This window comes from Bactrocera dorsalis, chromosome 3 (genome assembly GCF_023373825.1).
Source record: "Bactrocera dorsalis isolate Fly_Bdor chromosome 3, ASM2337382v1, whole genome shotgun sequence".
Taxonomy (NCBI): Eukaryota; Metazoa; Arthropoda; class Insecta; order Diptera; family Tephritidae; genus Bactrocera; species Bactrocera dorsalis.
In genome coordinates this window covers 87,521,449-87,537,330 of record NC_064305.1, presented here as the reverse complement: position 1 = coordinate 87,537,330, position 15,882 = coordinate 87,521,449, and positions in this window count along the sequence as shown.

Here is a 15,882-nt window from a genome sequence, read left to right as displayed (position 1 = left end):
AAGACCTTAGATTTATATCTACATATATTGAGAATTGAATTAGTCAAAACATAAGAATTTGTATATAGAAATAAATAGGCTATGTTGAAATAAATAAAAATAAAAAATAAAAAAAAAGTAATTTTCGAACTTATTAAATTTATTAATTCTTTGTTAGTTTCGCTGGCTGAACTCCTTCCTTAGTGTCATATTGATTTTTATATTTTTACAATATATTTTATATCCTGAACAGGGTAGATTAAGTTTTCCACGAAATTTAGAAGGGAAACGTTGTTCACCAAATAAAATATATACGTAAATGATCTGAGCTGAGTCGTTAGCCATGTCTCTCAGTTTTAAAGATATCGGTCTGAGATTTGGTACGAGTACACTTCCTTTCGTGACCAAGAATCCATTATCTGGTTGATTAAATCATTCCAACTATTATATATCATATTTAATAGCAAACAATAAAGGCAACCTAAATAAGTCTATCAGCTAAACTGAACCTGTTGGGATCATCTCGTTTTCTTCTGTATTATTAGATCTATACCAGATTTGTCAACGCTTTAAGCTTGCGAGTGAAGATCCTGTATATGTATGTATGAAGAGCATGGTCGCTAAATGTCGTTTACACTGGCTTCAATTGAATGTTGAACAGTTTACTAATATGCACTACTACTGAATCTCTGAAATCTCTGTGAGATATCCAAGGACCTAAACTTTAGATTAGTAAAACTAACGGGAAGCAGATCTCTTAATTATAATATGATATGTGAAATATAAATTAGTAAGAAATCTATCTTCAACTGAAAATATAAATTATACATAACGAACCTGGCCCACCCTGATCTCTATATAAAACTGGCAAGGGGAAGAATCTAGAACTAAGGAAACTTCATATATGAATATAAAATGTTTGCTTTGAAAGGCTCTTCTTTTTTACAGTGAATTCTTCTCAATTTGTTTTCAGATCAGGTCGTACATTTAGTGGACATGCCAGTCAATGCAGAGTCTAAATAATTATTATACATATACCACATATTATATATAGTAAAATTTAACAGTTAAATAACCTAAATTGCATGTACTACAAATAGCAAATTTGTTACTCCCAAGTTTCTGCCTCACACTAATAATAACTCTCGCCCGAAAAACCTCTTCCAGAGACGAGTTCTACGTTCCACAAAACTTTTTTGAAAACCCAATTTTACGACTACGAGTATAGGACTGCACAATAGACAATATGTTGAGATTCAAACGAACCTAGGAAGCTTTTTTCAACTGATCGCAATTGCCTTCTAGAATATCTAGTGGCTCAACTGTTGTTACAGTATAATAGTTTTGTTATCCTAACGGTTGTACGTATCACCTAAAACTAAGCAAGATAGATAGAGGGTTATATAAATGATCAGGATAACGATAAAAGTTGAAATCCGGCTGACTGTCTGTCTGTCCGTCCATCGATACTAGCTTTAGCTTGAGTAAAAATTGAGATATCTTTATGAAACTTGGTAAGCGGGTTCCTAGATGGGCGTAATTGGATCACTGCCAAGCCCACAAAACGCCATTACCCGATTACATATAAAGGGCCATAACTAAGCACCAAACTAAGATATAAAACTGTAATTTAGTACATGAGACCGCAGTAGCAAGGGGCTACTGTAGAAAAAGATTTTGAATGATTAGGCGTGGCCCTGTCCTCTAATAAGTTTAATATATATATCTCCACCACTAAAGCTACAACAACCAAATCTAGTGTGAAAAAGAATGAAATCGGAAGATAGCCCCGCTACTACAAGCGCGATAAAACAATAACTAAAAATGCGAGAGACTTTAGGATATACCTCCGAGATGGTATGCGAAAGTTTTATAGGTGCCAGTGCTAAAATTAGATATTGACGTGACACTGCCCACTTTTTGGTGAAATCACATATCTCGACCAATATTTGTTTATTTATTTATTAGTATAAATATAAAAAAAATAAGTTGAAGTTTGATTAGAAATACGAAACTACTTTTTCGACTTCCCAATATAATTGGCTTTTGACCGAATCCTTTCTTGGCAATAATATCTCTGTGTATCAGTAATGGGTTGAATCGGATCAATGCATTTCTGAGCCCTCCAGATACCCAATAAAGAACTTTTGGGGGACTTTATGGTGGATATATCAGCCAATATGTAAGTTATCTCAATAAAAATCAGAGAGTGTGTTTTATACAGAGTATCTTAGTGCCTAAAAATATAAAATTGGATGAAAACTTGACCTAGCCCCCACATAACTAAATAACAGGATTTTCGAACATCCAGCTGACTTTATTCTATATGATTGATTTTACACTTTAAAGTATTTCCCTTGCTTCGATTACGATAGCAAGAGTATAAAATGTTTGGTTGCACCCGAACTCAGCCCCGAACTTCTTACTTGTTTATATAAAATTTTATTTAAAAAATTGAATTGCTAAAAATAGTGAAACGTATTTTCCGAAATACAAATGTTTCCCAGCTTATCAATAACAGATGAGGCCGACATGATTCACATAAGTAATATTAAATTCACCTATTTATAAATGCTTTTTGTTGTTGGAATATAGAAATGTGTCGCGTGAGTCCCCGAAAAGTTGGAAAGAAATATTTGTTTGCAAAAATTGGACTACGTGTCTTATCAGTTTCGCTACAGAGTGCTAAAGAGTATAAAACTCAATTGGGCATGCAGGTCTAGCATCAGTGTACAGCGGTCTTCGCAGCAACAAACACAACTCAAAGCAAAGCTATCTGCTATCGAATAGACAATATTTAGTGCCCACAACAACAACCTGTACAAAATGAAAATCGCATTTTTAGCTGGACTCATCTGCGCTTTCTGCTTACTCAGCGTCTCAAAAGCGGCACCCACTGAAGGAGATAGCGAAACGGTTAATGCTTTCAATGCACAATTGGCAGCCGAAAATCCCGAAACTTTATTGACTTTAAATCGCCAGAAGCGTTTTACTTGCGATGTGCTGAAGAGTCAGGCGGCCTGCTCAAGTCATTGCGTGGTCCTCGGAAGATGGAAAGGCGGTTACTGTCGTAGAGGAACATGTATCTGTCGTCAATGAAGCGAATACATATTTTATAAACCTATTACTTACATTTATTTGAGTTAATCATTTTAATCAAACAAATATATGTCTTATGTAATTATTAAATATAATTAATCAAAATAAAGCATTAAATTGGTTTGCTTAAAAAGTTATCTGAATTTTAATTACAAATGTTATTCTTTAAGACATTTTTAACAAGTGAAAATTGGAGGATGGACAGGGTACCGCCAGGTTTCGGTGAAAATCCAAATCTCAGGATCTAATCGATCGAAACCTACAGGGTTTGACCGGAAAGTAATAGGACTGACTTTCTTCCGCCTCAACTATACTTCGGAGCGTGCCCGCACCGACTGGATTCGGTAGAGGGCATTCCTAGCTAACGAAGGAGCGGCTGATCAGTTGACTCCGAACAAATCCAATGTGAAAACGATGCTAATTTTTTATTTTTTGACATCAAAGGCATCGTCCACCATGAATTTGTTCCTCCTGGACAAACCGTCAACACCAAGTTTTACGTGGAAGTCCTTAAGAGACTCAAACGAAGGGTTAATCGGGTCCGATTAGACATCGCAGCCGATTGGATATCACGACAACGCCCCGGCTCACACCGCCTTTCTTGTGAATAGCTACCTAATCAAGGCCGGCATCCCAATGCTTCCACAGCCGCCCTACAGCCCAGATGTGACCCCACCGGACTTTTTTTTTTGTTCCTTGCCTGAATAAGCCGATGAAAGGCAAACATTTTAAGACGACAGAGGAGATCCAAGCAACATGCACCTCGGCTTTCCAGGCTATTCCGGCGAATGCCTTCAGTGACGCCTTCAATGGTTTGAAATCGCGCTGGCAGCGCCGCATCAACGCAGAACCAACCTATTTTGAAAGTTTTTAAATAATTGTAACTATTGGTTTAATAATATTTTCAAATCGCCCCATATACATAACTAACAAACCTTATGCACCTGAAGGTATTTCACTGGCATTGATCAAGTTACACGAGTTATAGCTTTATAATGAGAAATATTTGTATTTTATCTTAAATGAAGTCAACAATAGGAAAATGGATACAATCTTTACAAAACATTTTCTATCGTCTTCTTAAACATTTTCACAATTATTGCTGTAATAACTTTTTTCCCCAAAAGTATAGTTATCACTAACGACAAATACAGACTTTTTTGCTGTTACAATAACCGCCACTTTTGCCTTTAAGCCAGCAATGGACTGCGCAAGCTGGATTGTTCTCCAAAAAATCGCAAGTGAAACGCTTTTGTCGATTCAAGGTCCTGAGAGGTGCGTCATTTTCCACATTTAAGTCTTCAACCACAGATCCATGCACTGCTTTTGCGGCAACGTCTTCGCTAGGATAGGCCTGAGCGACAGTAAACAGACAAAGCGCGCAGACGAGTCCAGCAAAGAGCACGAGTGTCTTCATATTGAATAGTTAGTTTCGCTCGCAAATCGAATAAATTGTTGGGTTTGCTATGAAGGCTGTTGTGTTGTGAGGCTTGAACTCGTTATTCATCTCTTTTATACACAATAATTTGCCATAAAATTGATGGTGTTGACAATTAGGCTTATCCGACACAGTTTCTTTGCACAATTTGAATGAATGAATGAGTCTAGACACTGCCATTTTCGAATGATAAGCGCTGATATACTTATATTTGTTTTTGTATTTCTTACCTAATAATGCACTTATTCAACAACTTTTTTTTTACCTCATAAGCTCATTTTTTATCCGACACGATATAGTTTTATCATGCAACTTAAATGAATTTGCATTTGTTTGATTTTCGTAACGGCTAATTAGTACTATTTAAGTTGTTTTAGTTAAAGCACTAAACGTAACATTTACATCATCATTCCTCATTATAAAACTATAACTCGTGTAACTACTTAAGATGTTTCTTAATAATGAAATTTTAGTAGAAAGAATGCTCACAAAATGATCAGCCGGATCTCGTCTGGATTGCGAATCAGAGGAATTGATCGCAATCAGCCTTAAGGCGCCTTGTCGATTTTCGAGATACTGTACAAGTGGGCTCCTTTATGATTCCTGTCGCAAAGATCGGCCATATTATTCAATATATTCTTACTTAAAGCCGAGCTCTTGCTCTCCGAATATTAGGAATAGGTACAGTAGATAACTATCAAAACAAATCGGTCCAAAATTTCTCCAAATAAAAGAAGCTCACTGTCTATTCGAATGATTCTCCATTCGTTCGGCTCAATATCTAGTTACTTTGGTATAAAGCGGACGTTGTTTCATTTTTTCCAATACCCCTATGTGGTATGTTAAGAAGGAATTAATTTTCTTTTTTTAATTGAAATGAAACCATCGGTAAACTCCAAGCAACATAAGCTTGCTATCGTCTAACACCAACTTGAAGAATACCTAAATTACTATAAAAAAGCTATGGCAGCAGGAGGTAAAAACCAAGAGCGTTGAATAAGAGCATACACACCCACCTACATACATACTTGTATATAAATACTAAAGAGGTAAAGTAAACAAACATTACAGCGCTTATCATTCGCAAAGCGCTGTGTCTTGGGTCACGCATTCATTCACCTTCGGGAATGCCTTGTATGAAATAACGTAGTGAACCCCCTCAGCGTTGAGCCAATTGCGCAAACAAACTGCAACGGAAAATCCTAATAGTCAACACTATCAGTTTTATGGCAATTGTTGAGTATAAAAGAGATGAGTAGTGAAGTAAAGTCTCAGAACACAACAACCTTCGCAGCAACAGCAATAATTCAATCTGAGCTAATTACTCAATATGAAGACACTCGTGCTTTTTGCTGGACTCGTCTTTGCGCTTTGCTTATTTACTGTCGCTCAGGCCGACACCGTGGATGGAGCTGCCGTGGAACCAGAAGATGGAAGTGTCTCGGGAGCACCTTTGACTGTGCAAAATGTCGAACCTTTGAGAAGCTTGAAACGACAGAAGCGTTTTACATGCGATGTGCTGGAGAGCACTGAGGCTTGTATATTCCATTGCTTGCTGCTTGGCCGTCGTGGTGGTTATTGCAGCCGCCAAAAAGTCTGTATTTGTAGAATGTAAAGATTTTTCGCTATAATGATTTAATAAAAAAAATTGTAGAAAATTCTATTTGGTTTCCTGTATATTGACCAAACTTAAGAAAAAACACGAATTTCGCGGATTCTATAACTAAGGCCAGTTTAACTCCTTTAAAGTGTTGCGTGTATAAATATTAGTGAAAAGGATGCTCCCAAATGGTCAGCCGGATCAGGTCTGGCCCACAGCATTATAGATAACTCATACTACATACCATTAGAGTTGGCAGTTCAAATAGAACTTTTTCTTAATGGTGATAGGTTGAAAATGGGTAATTGAAGTGGGCGAACACATAACCATAAACCTTCTACGACAATCAAGGACACTCACCCGAGATTTCTACGACTCGATTGATGCTCTCTTGCCTTTGTCTAGCACTAGCCAAAAACTAGCCTAAGTTACTACGAAAAAAGTATTTTCAATACTGAATAAATATCAATCGGCATTTAGTGCCCATTGTTATAGTCGGAAGGTGTATGGCCGCGAAACTTGCTATCAGGCTTAGAAAATCTGAGCAATACTTACACGCTTTGACTTCATATCGTTTTATTAAATAGTCCCCAGACCAAACTCTGACGGCGTTTTCTTGGCCCACATACCTGCGGGGGAGTTTTTGATGAGTAGAAGCCGATGTAGGGGAGAGCAGATGAAAGGAGCTTCTTTATGGGTTCTTATGGGTGGAGAAGTATATTGTCAGGTAGCTAGTATCAACTGCAGTTTTTTATTCTAGCTTACTGACTACTGTAGCGTTTTTCAAGCCGTTTTTGCCGCCATTAAGATAGCAGTAAAATTACTGCTATGAAGTGCAGGTGGAATTGAGTAATAAGATTCGTATGGGTACTGGGCAACAGTGAAATCACAGGTAACTACAAAGCTGGAGAACTGGCAAGAAAAGGCAACATTGCCCCGCTATAAGTAGAAACGGAATGACTCGGTGCTCTTCTCTCTTGGTGCGTTTTACTACTGGATAGCTGGGCTGCAATCGGTTCTTGCGCTGTCGCACCAAAATCGACCTTTGGTGATCAACAGAACTTTTTGACCTCAGTAAAGCAAGCTTCTCTTTAGTTCTGAGGGTTCTAACAGGTCAAAGCTATATCGGCGTCTATGTCAACTGCAGAAGCTGTACGAGAAGAAAATGATATGTTAACATCTCAACACTATACAGAATTATTCGTTTGTTAAATTAGTTCATTATGTACTCAAATTGAGTAGCGGAAATTAATTTCTAGTAGTAGCAATTGAATCTTATCTAAACCTAAATGGTGGCGATAGACTTAACGGAATTTCCCTCATTATACTTGTATGTATATACTTATGTATGTATGTATATGCATATGGTATGTGTGTAAATAACTGTTACGCAAATACATGCACAATTCCATACTTTTATATACATCTCATAAATCCCCTAAATTTTCATGGAGGGCTCGTACTTTATATAATCATTTGGGTAACCCGCAGTTATTCTAACAACTTACATAAATATGTACGTAGTGTATACGGTCATAAATTTAATTAAGGAATTTTTTCAAAAATCAGACTAACTTATTTACTTGTACTTACACTTATACGGTTATAGTCGACTTAACAACAGGGCGCATGGTGAATATCTGGTCAATTGTTGGGTTTCAGGCCTAAAACCACAACGGTAGCCATGGTAAAATCCCATACGCATGCAGTATATACGCGATTTAGTTCCATGGTTTTAGACATAATGATCTGCAATTTTGCATACTCTTTTTCTTTTAAAGACACTTTTGTTAGAATTCCCGATATTAGCCCAAAATAACATATAGCTGTCATACAAACTGAGCGATCAGAACTAAGTTCTGGTACGAAATTTGGTACAGATTATTATACAAAGCAGCGCTATAATCTCTGGAAAAATTATTCAGATCGACCTACTACAGCATATACTTAGCTTACATACAAATTGGCCAATCAAACGCAATTGCTTGTATTGAAAACTTTTTATTTGGCAATATTTCTCCACAAAATTCGGCACAGATCGTTGTCCGTTTGTCCACATAGCTACCATACAATGGATAGAATGGAGTTCTTAAAATGTCAGATGTTGAATGATATTAACTACTCTTGATTACATTAAAAAAACCATTAAAAATTGTCTACTAAAAACCGTCCGCTGTCATGATCTCAACTCAAATCAAATAAGAGGAACCCTAATGTATGTATGTATGTGCACACATCCATATACATACATACATACATATGTCGTTGTAAAGTTTGCACTGTAAACATAATACGCTGGGAATCACAAGCGCGATTTTCGCGTTATCGCCAACAAATTTGAAGCGAAAGTGCTCAAGTGCAATATAAAATAGAAATGCGCCGCAGTTGAGAGCAACAGAATTCAGTTGACTTCGCGGCGTTAACAATTCGCTATGACAAAAATCGTGTTTTTCACGTTTTCACTCTGCCTTTTCTGCATTTACGCCTGCAGCAGTGAGGAAGTGCCAGCAGACGACACAATACCGTTAACATCACAATTATCTGAAGGAAAGCAAAATCCCGTTCTTGCACTGAGTCGGCAAAGGCGCTTCACTTGCAACAGCTACGCCTGCAAAATACATTGCATAACGCTCGGGAGAGGAAACGATGGTTACTGTAATCGCAACAGGTGTGTTTGTCGCTGATAAATGATCAGGCAGCAACACGGTTGAGACGAGATAACTGCTTATTTGCACTTTTAGCAAGTAATTTGATAACCACTATAGCATTTCAATGACAATAAAAATGTTTTATGAAAACCGCCAACAACAAAAATAAATGGTTTAATTAATTAATTGCCTCTGAGATTTGCTCGCCGTTTCAACGATCATAAAGCGTTTCAATAAAGCAATGAAAGGATAGATGCGCCGTTATGATGATTAGTGAGTCCGATAATGAATTAAAGGCGTGTGTGTATGATGTGTACATACACACTCACAAATATTTCGTGCGAATTTCACTTGGCTCACCTATTAAATCATCAAAATTAGAAATTGTCGAAAAATATATTATAGAAAAATTGTAAATAATTTGGGAAAATCAAAATTCTGTGACTGTGCAATTTCTTATGCTCTGTTGAAGATTTTAATAAATGAGGCGAATCGCCGTCGTCACCATCTGGTCCAATCAACTGACTCAACGCCAACAAGCGGACGTTGTTGTTAACAAGTGGCTTTGTGTTAAATAAGTGTGTGTGTGTTATACTTGTATGTATGTATTTATGTACATACGTTATGTATGTTTATATGTGTGTGCACTTGTGAATATGCTTTGAAAGCACTCAAAGTAAAATATTTATCAAAGGTTTTTTTTCAGATTTTATTCTTTTATTGAACACATTAATTATGCACGCAGTTGGTGGGCGTGGCAATTTTGGTAGTATTTTGACATCATAAAATATATAGATATCATATATTTTCAAAGTGACTGCTATAAATTAAGAGGCATCAAAACCTACAAACTATACTACATTTGGATGCTATAAATATATATATTATCACTTTTTTATATTATTTTTCTTTTAATTTTTTTCTCTGTCTTATTTTAATTTTATTTCGAACCTATTTCTGAGGGGAAGAATTTTCCAAAATTTTCTTGCATAATACTTTATAAAGTTATGTTATAAAGAATCAAAAAATAAACTAGATTGGGAATTTGAAAAAATCGATTTTTTAAGTTTCACACTAGTTGCGCCACTTAACATAAAATATATTAGGTTGAGTTAATCTGTTAGGCCAATGAGTAACGCATATACCAGTTTTGGTTTTTTGCGATAGCAGAAGGTCCATGAGGAATAGTCATCCTTTAGGATGACTGCGCTTGACGCGAGTTTTAACAGACACCGTAGCCTAACTATCGCTATCCCCTCTAGTGTAACAAACCGTGAGGATCCCAGATGCTTACGGCGTAGTCTTGCCAATGTGGGACAAGTGCACAAGAGATGTTCCAGTGTTTCCCTGGTGCCTTGCTCTAGACATTTCCTGCAATATTCTCGATCTGTCAGCCTCACAGTGAACAGTTAGTATTCCGATCATGTTCCTACAGTCTCTTCTTCTCTTAACTTCTGTCCGATATGCGCTACGAGATTACTACTTTGATTGCTGCATGGCTGCGTACGTAGAGGCAAACTCTGGAATTACTGCAAGTGTATTAAAAGCCAGCTCCGTGGCTTTCGCAATAGCAAATACCTCAGCTTGAAATATATTGCAGTGGTTTGGCAACTTAAAAGGCTGCCTTATGTCTAATTCTGGACAGTATATCCCCGCGCCAACTTCATCGTCCTTTTTCGAGCCATTCATTTATTCGGAATATAATATAAATTTTATATATAAATATATTTTAAAATATAAAATAATTGTTAAAAAAACAAATAAAGCGGCTTAAAAAATAATTATTTTAAAAAAAGTTGCCACCGGTTTGAAAATTGCATAAATATATTTTCAATAGGAGCATTTAGGAGTTTTTAGAATAAGAATGCACACACAAATACATATATATTTTAGTTTTTAGCACACATAAATCAATTTTTTAACTGTAGATAATTTCAAATACTCCTAAATAATATTAATTTTAATTAACAAAAACAACGCAAACAACAAAGCTTCCAAACGAGATTAGCATGCATCTTTGCCGAGAAGACTTAGACAGACACAAATCAAAATTTCGAGTTGTTTCAATTTTATGGGTTATAACAGTTTATTTTTGTCACTCACCAAGCGATAAGCAACAATTTCGAACTCAGTTCACAGCCAGCACCTGTTGCCCTTGGTGCAATTTACATATTTTTTATGTTTATACACACACACGCGTGTCTACATCAGAAAAAATTTTATTGTTTATAAATATTATTCATTAAATAGGGCTTCCCCAAACAAATAAACAACGCTGAGACAATTCGACTGGATTATTCTTTATTGCAAACGATTATGATTGGGCATAAAGACACTACAACAATATTGTTTACCTACTGTGAGCACATACATACATACATAATTGTGGCGATAAGTCAAAGCATATTAGCTTCTGGAAGCGGAATTATGAAACAATTACTCAGCAATTACTCAAAAGAGGAAGAAAGACAATAGATGACTATCAAATATATATAAGAGTATTCATAATACCAAAAGATTAGACACATCCACAAATCTATATATACAAGTATGTTTACCAGTTAGTTAACTAGTAGTAAGTACGTGTATAAATTGACCTAGAAAAGGAGGAAAGGGTAAGACTCAAATCAATAATGTTGGCCCATTTTGAAATTTTTTTTATAGACCTGCCTATATTCCAAACGCATTTATCTTGATTTCGAGCAATCAGTTTGTATGGATGCTAAATGCTATAGTAATCCGGTTAGAACAATATGTTCGCAGATAGTAGCTCTGTCTTGAACAATAAAATCTGCCGAAATTCATTGAGAAAGCTTATCTTACAAAAGAGTTGGTCATCAAGAACTTGATTTTGAATGGCAGCTATATGCTATAGTGATCCAATATCGGCTATTCCGACAAATGAGCAGCTTCTTTGGTGGAAAAAGATGTGTGCAAAATTCCATATCCATATCTCAAGAACTTGTAAACTTATGAAAAGTGTTGTTACCTTTTTTTTTGCATTTTAGCTGGCGATATATAACTTTATTATTTACAATTCTTATACCATAATATCAAACTAGTTACATACTACTCCAAATATATCCACTTTAGAAGTGGTATTGTAACTACTGCTTCACTGTGGTAGTTAATTTTAACTTACTGGGTTTCAGTACTTCCATCTACAAACATACTATACATATCTACATACATAATATGTACATAAGTTTGTAATTCAGAGCTTAAACATGACAACAGCTTGCACAAACGCCGGTAAGCGCAACAACAATGCGGCAACATAAGAAATCAGCAATAATCTTTAAGGCATACAAATACTAGAGCAGGCCGTGATTTTGAAATTCTTCTTGCACTTTTGCTTTATTTTCACAATCAATTTAAATAATTTTTGAAAAACGCGAAACATTTTCGAATACCGTTTAATGAACTTTAATTGGCGCACCCAGCTATTCGATATACTTTTGTATACGACTTGACAATTCACACGACGGTATTTATGTACGTATGTATGCCGAGAGCGCCTGTGTCCGTGGCAGATGCCAAAATAATAAAATATGCTAAAATAATGTAGCGATATAATCAAAGCAACCACCAGCGTCGCAAAGCTACAAAATATCAAAATGATTTTCGGAATTTCCCCATGATAATGTATAACGGTGGTGCTGGTGCTTGCTGCTTGTGGTGGTGAGGGTAATGGTGCTCACTATAGCATTGTGGTGTTTCGATGCGGACACCTGTCGCAGAAATATTTTTTGATGTCGCAATTTGTCAGAACTATTATTGTCAAACGATCGGTAGAAGAATTGGGCGAAAATAATATTTTAATAAAATGTCATATTGAATTGATTGATATTTTACCTGGCATTTATGAATGTGGCCCGATATGAATTGATTTTAAGAGCACACCTGTGAAAAATTTGAAAAAAAAACGAGTTTACAACAACGCGATAGTCGTTTCTTCTTTTTTTTTTGCCCCAATTCGAGATACCAATCGAATCCAGATCCTTCTCCACCTAATCTCCAACGGAGTGGAGGTCTTCCTCTTCCATCGAATGCGATATTCGCCGTGGCCAAAGCGCAAAGCACCCATAAATCTTTCGCAGAACCTTTTTCTCGAAAACTCGTAAAGTCGACTCATCAGATGTTTTCATCGCTCATGCATTCGCACCATATAGCAGTCCTGACTCGAATAATCCCTGATTTATAGAGTTTGTCAATCCGAAGTACCACCTGTTGGCAAGGATTATTCTGCGTTGGATTTCGAGGCTGACGTTGTTGTTGTTGGTAATAATACTGGTTCCAAGATAGACGAAATTATCTACGACTTCGAAGTTATGACAACACAGACGTGGGTGCCAAGTCTTGAGTGCGACGACTGCTTGTTTTATGACTTGAGATATTTCGTCTTGCCCTCGTTCACTAGGAGTAGATTACAGAGTTGCACGATAGGGAGTCACTTTGTCTGAAACGTCGTTTAGTATCGAACGGTTCGGAGAGGTCCTTCCAAATCCTGACAGAACTTTTGGTATTGCTCAATGTCAGTATCACTGTGGAGTATTACTTTTACGGGGATACCAAATTCAGACACAGTGGCATATTGCATATGATATAGTTTTTCAAATATGTATACATATGTAAATTGATTTTTTAGTAACGAAGAAACATTTATCGGATTTTTCAATCCGAAATAATAGCTCCCAAAAAAAGCTCGTGCTAGTGCCAATTGTTGTGAATGAAAAATAAATTACCAAAAAATGTTGATTAACTACTTCCAGCAGTGAATCACTAAATCTGCCACTCAACTTCAATAGCTTTGATTAAAATTCACTTTTGTTGTTGTACGATTAATGTAAATAAGTGCTACGATTCTCGATTAGCAGCCAATTTCCGAAATCATTCATACGAATTGGCAAATAAATAATATGAAACCCTCCCGCCTTGCAACGTATCGCCAATGCTCGATACACTTTCCACTCTATAAACGTATATATGTATATATGTATGTATGCTATGCTTGTATGTATATTTGCATGATTAAATGTATGTGTGTGTACGCTAATGTAATATAAATGTAAATGTTTGTCACCACCAACGCCTACTACATGTAGGCCACCTAGTGCCACCCATGCCATTGCATATATAATATACTCATACATATAGCATAGCACAGGTAACGGTACAGGTGAGTATGTATGTTGTTTTCACGAGTGAGTTTTGACAAAATAAATCGCCAGCGTACTTTATTTATGCTGCACCAGATTTGTAGGTCATTTAATAAAATTAGCAGAACTGTCGGCTTGTCATGCCACAATGTGTTACAACAACAAACAATTTATTAAACAGAATGTGTTTGTGAAACCTGTTGTTTTGGACATATTCTGCTCAGTGCACATTTTGTTGTTAGTTTGCCGGTATTTACATACATATGTCATTATTATAGCCCAGGTAGTAGATCAGGAACACGCCAGGCTGCGTCTCGGACTACTAGGAGATATATTGGTAGTCGAAAAAGTCCTTTCGTATTTTGTCAATAGATGTCGTTACAGTCGTATATCTCTTACCTATCACATTGTGTCATATCAGATAGTGTTGGAAAGGTGAAATTTTAAGCTTATATATAACCAAATATATAATAACCAAACAAATTTAATTCGGGAAGTTGAAAAAAGTTACAGCTGTTCAAAAATGAGTGAAAATAATGAAGAAATTCGCTTTATTTTGAAATTTTTGTATAAAAACGGGAAGAATGGCATGCAACCACCAACCACCAAGGAAATTTGTGAAGTTTACGGATATGATGGTATAAAAAAAACTGGCTACAAAAAGAAGCTCGATGTTTGGGTGCCACATGAATTGTCTGTGAAAAATTTAATGGAACAAATTAACATCTGCGATTCTTTGTTGAAGCTCAACAAATGGTCGCAAAACCTGAAATAATGTCTCGAAAGGTTATGCCAAGTGTTTGGTGGGATTGGAAAGAAATACTATGAGCTGATCCAGCATTGTCGAACGATTGATTATACATTTTACTGTCAACAACTGATGATATTGAAGCAAGCAATCGAAAAAAAGGTGGCCAAAACTGATCAACAGGAAGGGCTGAGGTACATATTTGGTTGATTAAAGTTCATTATAAATACAAAAAAAAAAATGAGTTGAAGTTTGATTAGAAATACGAAAAGACTTTTTCGACTTACTTATATATACAGAATATGAAGAAATTGATAGTGATCGGATCATTTCCTCCGAGTAATTACTTCAGCAAATTCGAAAAATGCGCTAATGTATAACACAAAAAATATTTCAAAAATCGATTTCAAATTGTAGTATGTCATTTTTAATAAATTTCTATGTTATTCTTAAAGCTAAAAACTTCAAACTTGGTGTGTTCTTAAACGGGATTATCGAGCTGCACTTTGAATCTGAAAACTTTGAATAGAGCACAGAAGACCGCTAGAACTATGGATATCGAATATACCCATGTGCCCATAGCAGCTAGCCTGGGTTATATAACGAGCCGAAAGTAAGAGAAATCATTACGCGAGGAGATTTTTAAATTGTATTGCTCTTGTGGTTGTGATGAGGTTTCTTTACCGGGACCTCATGTCCTGTGCTTTTCTATGACGAAGATCTATATATTATTGGATAGGATTCCCATGAATGGAAATTTTTTCTGCAAGGTATAAAAATTTCAAAAAATTTGTACTCAATGAAGAGCACCAAGAAAGGCTAAATGAATACATACCATGTATATAGAAGTGATGTATGTGAGCAAAATGTATGTGCATTTGTTTATCCGCCTGTTGCGTATGATATTTTTATAGAAATTTCAATTTCATTTAACAGCATCTAAAAGTGGATTGCCAGCACGCAGGCAATACGAGGCGCAAAACGAGGGGCCAGACCATGACTGCGTCGTTTTCGCTGATTGCCGCGTTGGGGGAAAACGTGAGCTGTTTACATTATTGCCAAATGCACAAGGAAAAACTTATTTGCTGTACATTGACTGCTACACGCTGTGATACTTCAGCGTTTGGAAGCTTAATGCTTCCTTTTCATATTTATTTTTTAGCGGAATAACGTTGCATGCGTGCCACGCTGTTGTTACTGCTTGAGTGCTT